This window comes from Lissotriton helveticus, chromosome 2_1 (assembly GCF_964261635.1).
Source record: "Lissotriton helveticus chromosome 2_1, aLisHel1.1, whole genome shotgun sequence".
NCBI classification, from domain to species: Eukaryota; Metazoa; Chordata; class Amphibia; order Caudata; family Salamandridae; genus Lissotriton; species Lissotriton helveticus.
Genome location: NC_136059.1, coordinates 32387851 through 32405097, shown reverse-complemented (window position 1 = coordinate 32405097; position 17247 = coordinate 32387851). Strand labels below are relative to the sequence as shown.

The 17247-nt window shown below is 44.9% G+C and overlaps 1 protein-coding gene across 1 annotated transcript in view; it reads right to left on the bottom strand.

The window, feature by feature from the left end:
• Positions 1-17247, bottom strand: part of LOC144819190 (protein mab-21-like 3) — a 112952-nt gene that overhangs the window by 26228 nt on the left and 69477 nt on the right.

Below are 17247 nucleotides of genomic sequence, written 5' to 3'. Positions count from 1 at the left end.
AGAGTGGGCACTGGTGCATTTTCAAGGAAATTTGAAAAAGGAAGAAGGTTAATAGAGCAATTGTGAAAGTGTAATTATGACATCAATAAAGAGATTTCATATATCATATTGCAACACCTGTTCTGTGTGCACTGCTACGTGCTACCCGTGTATTTTTAAAAATCCCAGACTTCAGTCAGGCATGCAACTTTGATGACAGCACCCCCCTTCTGATCATTGTGTCAGCCCCGTTGGGGCCACCCATGGAATCTGTCACCAGGCAGGCCCTGTGTTAGCTTCTGTCCTGACAAATGGCTTGAATTTTACTGCCTGCATTTGAAAGAGCCTGCTTACAGCAAACCAATGAGTTTATTTTGTAGGCAGCATGCGAGCCATTTGTCAGGCCATGAAGACAGCACACAGCAGGGCCAGCTTTAGTATTGATGGCGCCCGGTGAGACAATGTTTGTTGGCGCCCCCCAATGACCAGATCCGCAACGGATACCCTTACTAGCACCCTTTAACCGTGCCCCTCAAGTCTCCATAACTACTCTCTCTCTGAGATGCAATTAATTAGTATTATAGTGCCACTCATACCAGTGTAGGGTGTCAGAGCACTTTACACTGTGTGGCTCACTGGTTAGAGGAGGCAGACCTGGAAGCAGAGGTCAGCCCGGGACCAGGGTTCAATTCCCGGCTCGGCGGGGTCTTGAGTCCTAAAATGTCCATGGACTCGATAATTCTCGCTTCGGTGCCTACTCGATTCAGGGGTTCACACTCTGCGACTCTGGGCAATAGCTTGCTTAATCTCCACTACGGCCCCTCGCGGCGGGATGCCTGGCTTTCACCTTGCGGATACCCTGCCGGGGTTATCTCACAGGGGAATACCAGGACGGGTTCCCTAAGCAAGTGCTTAGAAACCGCTTGGTGATTTGCGCTATATAAATTCCTGTACATTTACATTTACATTACGTCTCACACACATTACACAGAGACAATCAATCATACTTGTATAAATCAGTGTATAGGAAATGTTAAATTCGACAAAGGAATACAAGATGTAGAAGTCACATGTCATCTAAACGGCTAGACAATATATTTTAAGAGTGCTTGGTCTGGAGAAGCACAAACTCAGAATTTAAAATCTAACACCATGGTTCGGGTTCTCTTTAGTAATAAGAATTGATTTATATGGAAATTAACCCTTTATACAACATTAGGATCATGAAAGACTAGGGAAAATCACGACACTCTAAACTATACTGTGCAGTTTGCATGCAGCTCTTTGATGACAGTTAATAACTCACTGTTCTATATTAAGGTTTAACTTATAAACTGAAAGTCACAAAAGGATCTCTCTGACAAAAGCAGTAACCCACTGACCTAGTTACATTATATGCACTGTGTGATCTGTATGGTACACGTTCTTTGCAGCAGGCACATTAACCCTCTGCACTACCTTTCCACGAGTCAAAACGTCCACTAGACAAAACTCTCCAGGAAAAACAATAATCACCAGGGTTAATTTAACATTTTTATTGTTGCCTAAAATTGCTGGAGGCAAGGAATGCACACAGGGCTGAGGCCAGTCCTCAGGAGGAGTCGGATGGGCTGTAAACTCTTGGTGAAGGAAATGACAAGACAGCCCAAGTCAATTGTGAAAAACTGTGGAAAGGCGTGCAGGCTCGCCTCTCGCTCACATGTAAATAAAATGTGCACAATAATAGTACATCAGTAAAACAGTTGTTTTATCGATCCTCGCGGAGACAGAGGGCCGCGTGGCGTGCCTGGTGCTGCACCGGTCAGGGGTGATTTATGTCACTGGAACAAATTAACGATCAGCTTTGCACAACACTCTTTGTTGTGCAGCTGTGTAGCATGCGCGTACAAACCTAAAGCGTAAAACAAAACAAAACTTTACATGCAGAACCACGGATGCCGCTGGAATACACAACAGGCAGTTACTGAGAAATGGCCAGCGTACGACCTACTGTAAATTTAATTGGGGAGACATCCAGCCGCGGCCCGCGCAGGTAAGAGTGGTGGGTGGGATTTCGACAGACATTGAAAAGGGAAACTTAATTATTTATTTAATTTCCCCTCATTGTCGTCTGTCAAAATCCACCCCTCCCCCCACCCGGCCCCGCCGCTCTTACCTGTACGGGCCGGGGCCGAAGACATCATATGCAGGGCACAGGTCCTATAAGAGAGAAGTGGGGGGACTGACCAAGTAAGACAGTATGCAAATGACATCATGACATCACGACGTATCGCTATAAAAGAAATAAATAGCGCTTTTAAACTATTTGTGTAAATACTGGGACAGACCAACCCATCTGACAGTCTGACAGTGTCTGCATTTATATACAGGGATAGACCAAGGCAAAAGCTGCCTCTCTTAAGTACCTGTGAAGAGATTGCAAGCTGTGTGCCTTTATTTCCCTTCCGTGGCATTCAAATTTACGTGGGAGGTTCCAGGCGGCCCCCAGTCAGCATACACAAACAAAAGGAGGCCAGATGGCCCCTTAAATTTGGCCCAGCTGGAGGTGAAAAGAGGCTCCCTCGCTGCCTGCACGTTGCTGCTGGAATTGAAAGAAGCCAACGTACATGCGCAGCTGAACGTGTCCTGGTGTCTTACACGGAATCAAAGAGAAGGCCCTTGACTGGACCACATCCTTCCTCTCCGGCAGAACCCAGAGCGTCCGCCTCCCACCCTTCCGATCGAAAGCCACAGAAATCATCCACGGCGTCCCCCAGGGCTCATTCCTCAGTCCGACACTGTTCAACATCTACATGGCCCCCCTCGCACAAGTGGCCCGCCATCACGACCTCAACATCATCTCTTACACCGACGACACCCACCTCATCCTCTCCCTCATCAAGAACCCACACACCGCCAAGAACAACCTCCACGAGGGAATCAAGGCCGTCGCCGACTGGATGAGGAGCAGCCGTCTGAAGCTGAACTCGGACAAGACGGAGGTACTCATCCTCTGACCCACCCCCTCAGCCTGGGACGACTCCTGGTGGCCGACCACACTGGGAGCAGCACCAACACCCACCGACCATGCACGCAACCTAGGATTCATCCTCGACTCCTCCCTCTCCATGTCTAAACAGGTCAACGCCGTCAACTCCTCCTGCTACAACACCCTCCGCACGCTCCGCAAGATCTACAAGTGGATACCGACCGAAACAAGAAGAACTGTGACACAGGCCCTCGTCAGCAGCAGAGGCAACGCACTCTACGCAGGAATCCCAGCCAAACACCTACGTCGACTACAACGCTTCCAAAACGCCTCCGCCCGACTGATCGTCAAAGTCCCCCTCCACAGTCACATCACCCCCCACCTGAGAGACCAACACTGGCTCCCCGTCGACAAGAGGATCACCTTCAAGCTCCTCACCCACGCAAACAAAGCACTCCAAAACGCCGGACCAGCCTACTTGAACAGCAGACTCAGCTTCTACACCCCCACCCTCCAGCTCGGCTCCGCCAGCCTCGCCCTCGCCGCTGTTCCCCGCATCCAACGAACGACCTCCAGCGCCAGATCCTTCTCCTACCTCGCCGCCAAGACCTGGAACACCCTCCCTACCCACATAGGGCAGGCCCAAGACCTACTCACCTTCAGAAGACTCCTCAAGACCTGGCTCTTCGAGCAGTAGCAGCACTCCCCTCAGCGCCTTGAGACCCTCACGGGTATGTAGCGCGCTCTACAAGTACTCTGATTGTACTACTATGATTGAAGTTCAACATATTTCAGTGGGGCCTAACTTCTTGGCCGGAGGGGAACGGCGTCCACCCTGTGAAAATAGGGGGTGGACGCCGTGTATCTGCGTGTACCCCCGACTCGTGCCCTGATCATATGGCATACCTTAACATGCCTCAATGAGCTATAATTATTGTTAACATAGAAGGTACCAGCTGAGGATCAGTGCCAATTAAAATTGTAGCTCAGGGACGATTTAAAACAAAAACAAATCCTTCGACGTGAAGTGAATCATCGTTTACACACAACTGGCTGGTCCTCGAACAAAGGCGAGGGAAGCTGGCAACAAAACCTTTTTCTGTAATGCAGGCAATTCAAACTTACCTGCTGTGGATGGAAGCACTTTTCAAATCAAGTGCATGCTGTAAGCCCGAAGCAAAACTAGGAATCAACAACCCCTGCGACTGTCTCTGTCCTTGCGGCATGAAAAGGGAAGAGAGACAGCCTCCTCCTATCCCCGCGCTACCTCAGTCACATGCACATACAGTCCACACCAGGGCAAAGGCCCTGTCTGAAAAACCAGACGCCTCTTAGCCAATCCAGATGCTGCTTTTGCTGTTACAGCTGCACTTGGATTGGCTAGGGCAGGCAACCTCAGTGCTCATTACTGAGACCAGGGGATGTGGCTTTGAGTCACCCTGGCCCACTAATAGGCACTAGAGAGGCCTCTAGTGTGCATGTAGGATTGGCCGGAGAAAGGCAGCCGGCCAACTCAACATGCGCACTTGGGCCCAGGTGCCTCTAACGAGTGTCTGCCAATAATGTTAAGCGAGCCCCACCTCCCTCAGGCCTGCCCAGGCTTAGGACCCGCATCGGCCGCGATTATGCAACCGACCAATGGCAAAAGATGACTGCCGTGGGCTGCGGGCAGAACGTAAACAGTACATTTTTATAAATGGTACTTTACTCAGATTAATAGAGGGTTGGGGGGCCATAATATAAGTAGGGCAAACCCCCAATGCTCTAAAGGAGGCACTGCCCCAGATCATATGACGTGTCACCTTACAGGCTGCGAGTCGTACACATGTAACACACTCAAGTGTATCCACAAGATATCACACTTCGTATTCAACTGGAATAAATCAAAGGAAGGAAGAGAGAACACACGGAGGAAGTGAATAATATTCAGAATAAATTGTGTTTAGTGATGAAACAACAAATGTACATCTGGGGAGACGGATACAAGGAAATCAATTAAAGCAACAGTTATGAACAGAGGTATAAATGACATCTACTCATCAGTTCACAACAAAAACATCAACTCCTGGTAATTATGACAGACAACCAAATTAATCAATAAACAATGGTCGTATGTTGGTGACAACGCAACATTTCTGGAGATGATGGAGGTGTCGACGTTTCGGTCTAATATGCAGTCGTCATGAAGACCATCTTCAGGACAGAATATTTAATTGCTGAAAAAACTCCCTACATTGAAACAATAAATCCAAGTTACTAACAATGTATGTTAAAAATCACTAAACTTATACATAACCAACATTCTGACAAAATGTAATTTTTTTTAATAAAATAACTCCATGTGTCAGGCAGAGACCTGATGTCTAATTTATTCCAAGCATATTACCCCTTCCTGGTAATGCCCAGAAGAGACATTCATTCGACAGTTAATCATGAATTTAACTTATTGATTTTATGGGGGGGGGGGTCACAAGATCTATATAAAGATTCTCAAATCTTTATGAATTGTAAGAGAAAAATTATCTAGTATTTTGTCTTTAGAACATTGTTACAGTACACTAAAATATTTACATTTGTACAGTAATAAAAACAAAACACAGACAAGAAACAACTTATCATCCTACTGAATGTGGATACAGTCGTATAGCCAACACAGAGAATTGGTAAAAAACACGTTTGTCACCGGAAAATTTCCAAGAAGGTTTGTTTCTAATTTCGATGAAACAATAGATGTGGGGCAGAGGATCCAACAGATTGGTTAGAATCTAAAGGGATATATAACTGCTATTAATATGGTGTTATGAGTCGTAGGAGCAGCCTAATGAAACAGGCGTAGTTCTAAGCATACCTTCAATTTGGTATATGGAGGCCCCCTTTGATGAACGGTTCTTGGATAGCTGGTAGCTAAACGTACAGCGTAGCTCTGAAATTCTATAAAAATAGACATCACGTCTTACAATGCTTATATTCAAGTAGCCTTTATCTATTGTACGGCAAGACATGACAAATAGTCTGTTTATATTAGCAGGAGTTATGCCAAGAATGTAACAACAATGTGAAGGCCTTGCTTGATAAAATAGCCCTCACCATCAAAGATTTTGAAGCTTTTAATTCTCAGAAAAAGACTACGAAACTTCAATTAGACATCAAGCGGTACAATAAAGAGAAGACCTACCCCTATCTTAACAAAGACTTCTACCAACCTCAAGGGTATCAACAAGGTCCTTTTCGTGGTCAACAGAAGAGAATTACCTTCTCAGGCACGGATTCAGACACTGACAGTAAAAGGGGCGCTGATTACCAACAAAGAGCATGACAGGAACAACCATCTACTTCCAGGCAGCCTTTTTTAGGACAGGGCCAGAGGGGACAAGGTCCACCATCACGAGGCCAGCAGAGACAATCACGCAGAGGATGGGGACGGAACAACTATACCCCGGGGTTCCGACGCACGAGGAACCAATATTACGAGTGGTAGAAGACAATGTAAGTTTACCCTTCTTCAACTTATCTAAACACACCTTAACCACCACTGAAATATCTGGCCTTTCACAAGGCCTATATTTTGTCCCAACATATAAGAACGAATTATTTTCTACCAAGTTAGAACTGTATAAGTTCTTTAGAGCCATTCGTCTCAAAAACTTTTTTGCCAACAAAACTAATATCCCATGCTTTGACGTGACTGGTCTACGTCCTAACTCAACCTTTTTTCCATCTAACAACTTGGTAGCCAAAGAAATCATTACTTTTGAGAATGTTGTGATGACCGAAATTGAACATCTATTCAAACATCCGAAATGGTTCCCCTATAATCTTAGTAAGGAACAACAACAGGCTTTATTCCATCTACAATCCCTCCCTGATACCATCATCAAACCAGCCGATAAAGGCGGGGGATAGTATTGTGGGATGAAGCAGCCTACAATTTGGAATTACAAAAACAACTTTCAGTTGAATCCAACTATCGTAGATTACCATGCAATCCAACTCCCAAATTAGAGAAAAGAATTCAAGATCTATCCAGGGCTGGCTTAAATGGGGGCTGGTTAAGTGAAAAAGAGGCAGCTTTCCTTATTAATAAGGCGCCCACCGTTCTGGCAATTTATATACTGCCAAAAGTTCACAAATATCAGACCTGTCCTCCTGGACGTCCCATCGTGTCAGGGTGTAATTCCATCTTGAAACCCCTGGCTCAATATGCAGATTTTTTCATCCGCCCTTTTGCCACAGAGAATAAGAACTATATCAGAGACACAATGGCAGTGATCAATAGTGTGGAGAACACTCCGTTTGATAGTGATAAGGAACTTTTGGTGTCCATGGACATCGAAAGTCTATATACTAACATCCCTCAGGATGATGCATTAACCATACTGCTATCACAGCTTGAAAGTAGACCAAGACCCCTTTCAGTTCCATCGGAGTTCATCATTGACTGTCTACGCATTCCTTTGTGTGAAAACTTTTTCATCTATGATAGAACCTTTTATCAACAATTGAAAGGTGTGGCAATGGGCGCATTTTTTGCGCCGGACATAGCTAATATCTATGTCTCTGACTTCGAGGATAAGTTCATTTATGATATCAACAACCCTTTCGCAGCCCATCTTCGATGTTGGCTGCGTTACATAGACAACATTTTTTTCATTTGGCATGGTAACTCTGACGAACTAACTGAATTCTATGAATGGATAAACTCTAGAAATATCAACCTACAGTTCACAATGGTTTCAAACAACCTTAGTATGGATTTTTTAGATATTTCCATCAAGGTGAATGAGGAAAAAACCTTATACACCACTCTGTTCACCAAACCCACTGCCAAAAATACCCTGTTAAAATACAACAGCTGTCATCCCCAAGCATTACGTGATGGGTTACCCTTTGGACAATTTCTACGCTTGCGTAGAAATTGTACCAGGCGGGTTGACTATTTCAGGGAAGCACAACAACTAAAAATCAAATTGCTGGCTCGCGGTTATCCAAACAGACTATTGAAACGCTCATTAAAGCGGGCTTGGTACCATGATCGAGAATCACTCCTTCAAGTTAAGGCAAGACCAACTGAACTGAACCCAAACTTGTATGTGTTACCACCTTTGGCACATCAAGTAACTCCATCAAAAAATCAATTTCTAAAAACTGGTCCCTTCTCTCAGACTTACTGGAATTGGTCGACAAACCTATGTTTGCGTTCAAAAGGGGTAGGAACCTGAGGGATAGGTTGGTGCATGCCTATAAGAATAAAGAAACCCACTTAGTGGACAACATGAGACAACTTAGTCCACTACAAGGACACTACAAATGCAATCATTGTACAGCGTGTGCCACCACGGTAAATATCAAACAATTCAGCTTGAATAATAAAACTTTTTTGTTAAAGAACTTCTCCAATTGCAATACAACCAATGTTGTATATTGCATTGAATGCCCTTGTGGCCTGAAATATTTCGGTAAGACATCACAGCCCATCAAAAAAAGAATTCTGCAACACCAATCCAGAATTCGCTGCCATACAGAGAATGCTCCACTCGTGGATCTTTATTCAGCTAGTAAACACAACGAAAATGAGCTACACTGGTGGGTAGTAGAGGTTGTCAAGCCCACAATTAGACAACCCAATGTTGACCATTTGTTGACGCTCAAAGAGCAACGTTGGATCTGTCTGGCAGACTCAGTGAAATTTGGCTTGAATTCTAGTACAGAATGGCATGCATTGGCATGCCTTACTTAAATTAGTCATTTCACACCCAGTGATCAGCATTTCTATATGCACATCGCCAAATAACACATATACTAGTATGTTTGCGGTCGTATTATATATAGGCTCTATTCCATGTCTAACCTAGGCTTATACAAATGTGATTATGGTCTAACACATGCTTTTTTTTAATTTTTCTCGTTTTTTTATTTATTTAAAACAGTTCTTTGAAATATTGATTGTCTATTTCGTTTGTCATTTGAAATTTCCCGACTCTGTTAATCAATAATTCCATCACACACAATTGGCAATATCATTCCTTCAATATGTCCGCCAGGCTGACATATCCCATCACAAATCACTAGCAACTTGTTTGATACCTTATTTACCCTAGGGGCTCTTTGTAGGTGTTGGTACATTATACAACATTTATAGAACTATTTTGGTTTAGATACCGAGTAAGAACTCCCAAGTAGATTTTACGAAATAAATATATACTCATTCAAGATGGCGACCGTTGTTGTATGTAACTAACAACACAGTCCGGCCTCGATTTTTTGTCCGCCAAATCATTTCCGGTTCGGCGGGTTTAAATGCCACAACATGGTCCACCTTTGGCGATCCATGACCTGGCATGCCGAAGGAAGACGCTGCTTTCTCGATCGCGCAACTTGTTAGATTGAAGTAAGATAGCACCGCTATTCTGTAAAAAAAAAAATAGTTTTTTTTAAATAGCGGATATTGGTTCCATAGACTATGAGAATCGTGCTCGGTTTCCAAGTAGGTTGCCCAAACTGTCGGTTAGTTTGTTCTGTCCTCAATTTATCATAACTATTCAGGTTTACGATGCGCATCTTTGTCATCCCGTAACCACGTAGGATTGTGTTCCCTGTATGCCTTTCATGTTGTTACATTCTTGGCATAACTCCTGCTAATATAAACAGACTATTTGTCATGTCTTGCCATACAATAGATAAAGGCTACTTGAATATAAGCATTTTAAGACGTGATGTCTATTTTTATAAAATTTCAGAGCTACGCTGTACGTTTAGCTACCAGCTATCCAAGAACCGTTCATCAAAGGGGGCCTCCATATACCAAATTGAAGGTATGCTTAGAACTACGCCTGTTTCATTAGGCTGCTCCTACGACTCATAACACCATATTAATAGCAGTTATATATCCCTTTAGATTCAAACCAATCTGTTGGATCCTCTGCCCCATATCTATTGTTTCATCGAAATTAGAAACAAACCTTCTTGGAAATTTCAGGTGACAAACGTGTTGTTTTACCAATTCTCTGTGTTGGCTATACGACTGTATCCACATTCAGTAGGATGATAAGTTGTTTCTTGTCTATGTTTTGTTTTTATTACTGTACAAATGTAAATATTTTAGTGTACTGTAACAATGTTCTAAAGACAAAATACTAGATAATTTTTCTCTTACAATTCATAAAGATTTGAGAATCTTTATATAGTTCTTGCGACCCCCCCATAAAATCAATAAGTTAAATTCATGATTAACTGTCGAATGAATGTCTCTTCTAGGCATTCCCAGGAAGGGGTAATATGCTTGGAATAAATTAGACATCGGGTCTCTGCCTGACACAAGGAGTTCTTTTATAAAAAAACATTTTTAATTTTGTCAGAATGTTGGTTATGTATAAGTTTAGTGATTTTTAACATACATTGTTAGTAACTTGGATTTATTGTTTCAATGTAGGGAGTTTTTTCAGCAATGAAATATTCTGTCCTGATGATGGTCTTCATGACGACTGCATATTAGACCGAAACGTCGACATCTCCATCATCTCCAGAAATGTTGCGTTATCACCAACATACGACCATTGTTTATTGATTAATTTGGTAGTCTGTCATAATTACCAGGAGTTGATGTTTTTGTTGTGAACTGATGAGTAGATGTCATTTATACGTCTGTTCATAACTGTTGCTTTAATTGATTTCCTTGTATCCGTCTCCCCAGATGTACATTTGTTGTTTCATCACTAAATACAATTTATTCTGAATATTATTCACTTCCTCCGTGTGTTCTCTCTTCCTTCCTTTGATTTATTCCAGTTGAATACGAAGTGTGATATTTTGTGGATACACTTGAGTGTGTTACATGTGTTAGACTCACAATTAAGATTTATTGTTTTCTTAAATAAGTCCCTTGTAGCATACTTTGACTTTAAATATCTAGTGCCCAGGCCTACAAGGGTTTATTGGGTTTCCCCTGCCTGTATCACCTTACAGGCTGGGCACATCCCTAAGGTGGGCCACCTGAAGTGGGCAGTCGAGGAAGGGTTACATCATCTTGCTTTTAGTGAAACTAGGAACTCTGGGTCAGGATTATGCCTACTCCTCACAGGAAGTGGTCATATGGGGGTGTAGTCACCCCAGAGGTAAGTAGTCCATTGGTACTATCCTACACTCCTCTAAACACCCCAAACACTAGTATTTAGGTGTTCCCCTGACACAAGAAAATAAGGTTTGTCTACTGGGAACTGGAGAGGACACAGGGAAAGCCGTCACCACAAGAGATGAGGACGGACCACAAACTTGGCATAAAACCCTGCCTAACTGCTGGACCCTCGACAACTGCAAAGACCCGGCTCGTCCAAAAGCTGTGCTCACTCTCCAATGCTTGGAGGACTGCCCAGCACTTCAGAAACTAGTTAACATCGCCCTTTGGGTGGAGGAGCCATCCACCTGCAGCTGCAGGCACCGGCCGCACTTGCCCTATATTCGACTTGCTGGCCATTGGGTCCACAGAGGGAGCATCTCGCCAGGAAGAATTCTTCACTGCTCCAGGAGGTCAAACCCAAGTCCCTGCAGAGTTTGGAGACACCAGGCCCTCCAAGACTCACTCAGCATCAATACCAAGGGTATTGGAGCTTTTGCCAGAACCAAGGCTTGTTGTGTGTCTAGTCTAGGCATCACTAATGCCACAACTGACCTACCAACGAAGGACTGCAGGACCAACAAGGCCAACACCAAGAGCAGCCCTGCTGCCCTGTTTTCGTCCCCTGTCCAGGTCACCCAAGAACTGTGATAGCCTCTAACTCCAGTGACCCCTTCCGGACAAAACACTCTGCACCCAAGCGCCACGGCCTAAGTTCACAGAGAACGACAGTGTCCACATTCCCCAGAGACCTTCATGAGCTGAGCCCCCCTTTGGGTTCAGCCAAACTTGTTCCTAAGTCCCCACTTGCAGCCTTTTTCATACAGATACCCTTCCATTGACTTTACCATGTAGAGCTCAAGGCTACCATTGTGCCCTGCACCTTTGTACCCGGACACACCAGGGCACCAAACTGGTGCTGGTTCTTTGTTCCTTGGACCCCAAACACCTTAAGTTCGGAAAGGTTCCCCTTGAAACCAATCGTAAGTGTATCTATGCAGTGTGTATGTTTCTCCCATAGGATTACATTACCACTCACTCCTCAAAATCGTTATTCGACTGTATTTTCTGTTGCTACAAAAATCTATAACTCCGAAATATGACTCAGAGAGTAGTTATCTGATTTCAATGATTGTGGTGTCTATATTTATATAAAAATCTGTTATGTTTCTAAATTGGTCTAGGATTTTCTTCTTGAGTGCGTCTCATTTATTGACTCTGTGTGTACAACAAATGCTTAACACTACCCTCTGGTAAGTCTAAACTGCTCTACTATATTACCACAAAGGAGTGCGTTTGGGATTATTAATTTAAGGCCTATAAACTAATAAGGGTCGTCTGGTCATTTTTCATGGTGCACCCTTGCATTGGCACTACCATATAAAAAGCCAGCTTCCGACAGAGAGACACTTATTTATTTATTTGAAAAGTTTTCTATAGTGCAGAATAACCCTGGAAGGGTATCAGAGTGCTTTACAAAAGTTACAACACGTAAAAGTTTAATACAAATAGCTACAAAGAGAGAGTAAGGAGTAGGGTGGGCAGATTTGACATCAAACAGTCTTCGAGGTCCAGGGGATTCAGGAGTGTGAAAGTCAGTGGTCCTGATGATCAAGTGTAGGTTCTGTTTGGCGAGCAAGTTGAATGAGGTGGTTGGGTAGAAATGTGTTAATTAAAAGCAGTTTAACTTCATTTTTGAAGGAGGTGCTCAAAGGGTTCATTCTAACTTTTGGGGGCAGGGCATTCCAGATTCTGGGTGCTACGCCAATCAATCAATCAGGGGTTTGGTGAAGCGCTCTACTCACCCATGAGGGTCTCAAGGCGCTGGGGGGGGGGGGGGTAGGGCAGTTCCGGTCAGTCGAAAAGCCAGGTCTTGAGAGCCCGTATGAAGGTGTGCAGGGTTGGTGAGCTTCTCATTTCTACTGGGAGAGTGTTCCATGCTGTGGCCGCGGTGTAGGAAAAGGCTCTCCCTCCGGATCTGCTTCGGCAGATGCGGGGGACCTCTGCCAGGGCGAGGTCGGCTGAACAGAGGTTCCTTTTGGATGCGTGGAAGCTCATTCCGTTGTTGAGGTATTTGGGTCAGATGTGGTTGAGTGATTTGTAGGCGTGCGTGAGTAGTTTGTAGGTGACCCTCTTCTCGACTGGGAGCCAGTGGAGTTCTCCCAGGTGTGGGGTTATGTGTTCATGTTGCGGTATGCCTAAGATGAGCCTGGCGGCTGCGTTCTGGATGTTTTGGAGTTTGCATAGTAGGGATTTGTTGATTCCTGCGTAGAGGGCGTTGCCGTAGTCGAGCCTGCTGGGGATGAGTGCATGGGTGATGGTCTTTCTGCAGTCCGGGGGGATCCACTTGAAAATCTTATGAAGGATCCGGAGTCAGTTAAAACAGGTGGAGGAGATAGCGTTAATTTGGTGGTTCATGGAGAGGGAGAAGTCCAGGATTATGCCGAGGTTCCGAGCGTGGTCTGTAGGGGTGGGTGGGGGTCCGAGGGTGGAAGGCCACCATGAGTCGCTCCAGGTGGAGGGGTGGGGTCCGAAGATGAGAACCTCGGTCTTTTCGGAGTTGAGTTTGAGGCAGCTGTCCTTCATCCAGGTGGCCATGTTCCTCATTCCTTCCTAAAAACTGAGTCTGGTGTCTTCTGGGTTGGTGGTGAGGGAGAGGATGAGCTGGGTGTCATCAGTGTAGGACGCGATGCTGAGTCCGTGCTGTCTGACGATGGCGGTGATCGGGCCATGTAGATGTTGTATAGAGTAGGGCTCAGAGAGGTTCCTTGGGGAACTCCGCAGATGATGTGGGTGGGTTCGGAGAGAAAGGGGGGGGAGATTGACTCTCTGTGTTCGGTTGGAGAGGAAGGAGCGGATCCAGTTGAGGGTGTTTCCATGAATTCTTGCATTATGGAGCCTGGTGGTAAGTGTGCGGTGTCAAAAGTTGCGGAGAGGTCCAGGAGGATGAGGGCTGCGGTGTGGCCCTGGTTGAGCAGCATACGGATGTCGTCTGTGGCGGCGATCAGGGCTGTCTCTGTGCTGTGGTTGCTGCGGAAGCCGGATTGGCATGGGTCCAGGATGCTGTTGTCTTCAATGAAAGTTGCCAGCTGGGCGTTCACTAGTCTTTCGGTGACTTTGTCAATGAAGGGAAAGAGGGAGATGGGCCAGTAGTTCTTGAGCTCAGTTGGGTCGGCCGATGTTTTTTTGAGGAGGGGCTTCACTTCTGCACGTTTCCAGTCCATGGGGCAGGTGCCTGAGGCCAGGGAGGAGTTGACGGTGCGGGCTAGCTCTGGAGCAATGGCCGTGGAGGCTCTGTGGAAGATGTGAGGGGGGCAGGGGTCCGTGGGGGTTCCTGAGTGAGTTTGGATGTATGTTCTTTTTTTCAGAATTTTTGTGGTTTTAATAGCCAGGTGCTGGATCTTCTCGATGCTCTGCCAGTGCCTGATAGTTCCATTTTATCTGCTAGATGCTTTGGTGTGCAGAAATGCAAGGCTTTGTGTGTCATACAGATGACTTTTAGTCGGGATCTTGCCTCGAAAGGGAGCTAGTTCAGTGCCTTTAGATCAGGAGTGATGTGGTTGTTCCTTTTGGAGTCGGTGACCTGTCTTGCGGCCGCATTGGGCGAGGCTTTTAGTGGAGCTAGGCTGGATCTTGGTAGACCACATAAAGTTGTATTATCATAGTCTAGTCTCAGTATCACTAGGGATTGTATTGCTGCTTTTTTGTCGATGAGAAGGATCGGTTTTATTTTTTTGATGATGTTCATGTGGAAGTTTGCTCCTCTGGTGGCTGCACTGATGTGTTCCTGCATGTTGAGATTTTTCGTTGATTGTTATTCCTAGGGATTTTGCGGAATCTATGATGTGTGGTTTGCAGTCGAAGGCTGTTAAATGTTTCATCCAGTCTTTTATGTTAGAGTGTCCTCGCGGTGGGGTAATTAGGAGGAATTCAGTTTTGAGTGCGTTGAGTTTGAGGTGGTTTCTGGTTAGCCAGTTGTGTGTTTTTTGTAGGGTTGTATTGAGTGAGCGGATATCCTCAGGTGATTATACTTTTAGGTGTAGTTGGGCGTCATCAGCATATTTGTGGTATTGAACATTAGAGAGTTTTAGAATTTTGGTTAAGGGTTCCATGAATAGATTGAAGAGAGTAGGTGAGAGGGAGGAGCCATGAGGGACTCCTAAGGTGACCCCGTGGAGGCCGACAGCAATTGGTCTAGCTTGATTCTTTGTGTTCGGTTGTCTAGTAAGGAGGCGAACCATTTTAGGATATTCCCAGATACCCCCATTCTGTGTTCAAGTAAGTCTAGGAGACTATCGTGTTTGACCGTATCATGGCTGAGGATAGGTCTAGGAGGACTAGGAGGCAGGATTTATTTTGGTCTAGTATCCTGAGCTCGTCATCCACGCCTCATGGCAGTTTCCGTGCTGTGGTCCTGACAGAAGCCAGATTGGAACTGGTCAATGAGGTGGAATTGAGCTATGTGGCTACATAGTTGGGAATGGACTCATTTTTCTAGTAGTTTTGCTGGGGTAGGGATAGTGTAGATTGGACGGCATTTATCTGGGATAGTGTGGTCAGCTGTGGGTTTCTTTAGAATGGGGGTTACCTGACCTGTTTTTCCGCAGCTCAGAAGGGTTCCTTGCAGTAGGGAGGCATTCACAATCTTTGTCCAGAGTGGGATTAGAGAGGTGTTGATCTCATTGAAGATATTGGCTGAAAGGGGGTCGCAGAAGTGGTTAGATGGTTTAAGTGATGTTATGATCTTGAGAATGTCATTTTCGGGACGAGATTTGAAGGTGTTATATGACGTTTTTTTTTAGGGGGAGTTCGTTTTGGTTAGGGGTTTGTTTAGATGGAGGTTAGTGGGGGGTAGGGTGAGGTATTTTATTGAGGTGGTCATTTGCTATTAGGAGTTCATTCTCTATGTTTTTAGACTTTTCAAGGAAGTGGGAGGCAAATATGTTGCAGTTTGGTTGGGAGTTTGGTCCTAACCTGGAAGCATTGGTTTGTTGAGCGGATTGTTGCTTGATAATTTCGAAGAGTTTCCTTCGCCAAATTTTGGCCTAGTTTAGTTGTTTAGTTGTCCGTTCAGCTAGTCTCAGGTTGAGTCTTTGGTCATTTAGGCACCCATTGAACCATGGTTTGGAGTCTTTCGAGGAGGTTCTTGTTAGCTGAAATGGCGCAACTGCGTCAAGAATGCTTGTCATTGAGTTGTTGTAGTGGTTAGTGAGGACGAGGACCTCTGTCATGTCTACTGGCGGTAATAGAATGTTGTTGCTGAGGCAGGTTCGGTCATGGGGGTTGATGTCACAGGTGTTCCTTTTCCATTGTTTGGGTTTCTTAAGTTGGTGTTTATGTGTTTTAGTTGGTTCGGTTATGAGGAAGGTGATGTAGTGGTGATCTGTCCAATCAGAGGGTATGATCGATTCTAGTTTGATGGAATTTGGTCTAGCTATGACAAGGTCCAGTATTGAACCCTGGCTGTGAGTTGGGCTGTCACATATTTGGACCAGGTTAAGGTCAGTGAGTAAGGTTTTAAGGCTCTTGACTGGGGGGACATTGAGATTGTTCCAGTGTAGGTTGAAGTCTCCAAGGAAGATGTGGGTGCAGTGTTGTCCTGTGTTGGAGGAGATGGTCTCCATAATTTGTCCAATTAATGAGTGATTGTTGTCCTAAGGGTGGTAAATCAGGTGTAATTTGCTTAGGTAGTAGCAGGAAGGGTGGTCTGTGGTTTGAGATTGGTTTACCTTGAGGTTAGTGAGATGTATATAAGCTATGCCACCCCCTGATCTTTTTGGTCTATCTGCCCTTATGATGTCATAGCCTGGAGGGATTAGAAAGTCAAGTATGGGTGTAGAATATGTCTTTGGCCATGTTTCGGTTAGGAGGATTAGGTCAATATCATTCGTAAGAATGAGGTCTGCTATGTCAGCTGCGTGATTTACGGCTGACCTGCAGTTTTGGAGCATGCACTTCAAGGGAGGTTTTTTTGTCCGTAGAGGTTGTCTCCATCAGGGGTACTATTTTGAGGTTGGCGTTATTTATCTCTCTCGAGTTTGGTCTTTGTTCTCTGTGTGGGTTTGATGCAATTGTTGAGATGGGGTTCAGATTATGTGGGAAGTCCTGATGTTTTGTCTCGTAAGTGAGGAGAAGGGCTTGGATGTCCTTTTCAGAGAAGGGAATCTTGGTCCTGGCCAGTCTAGATGAG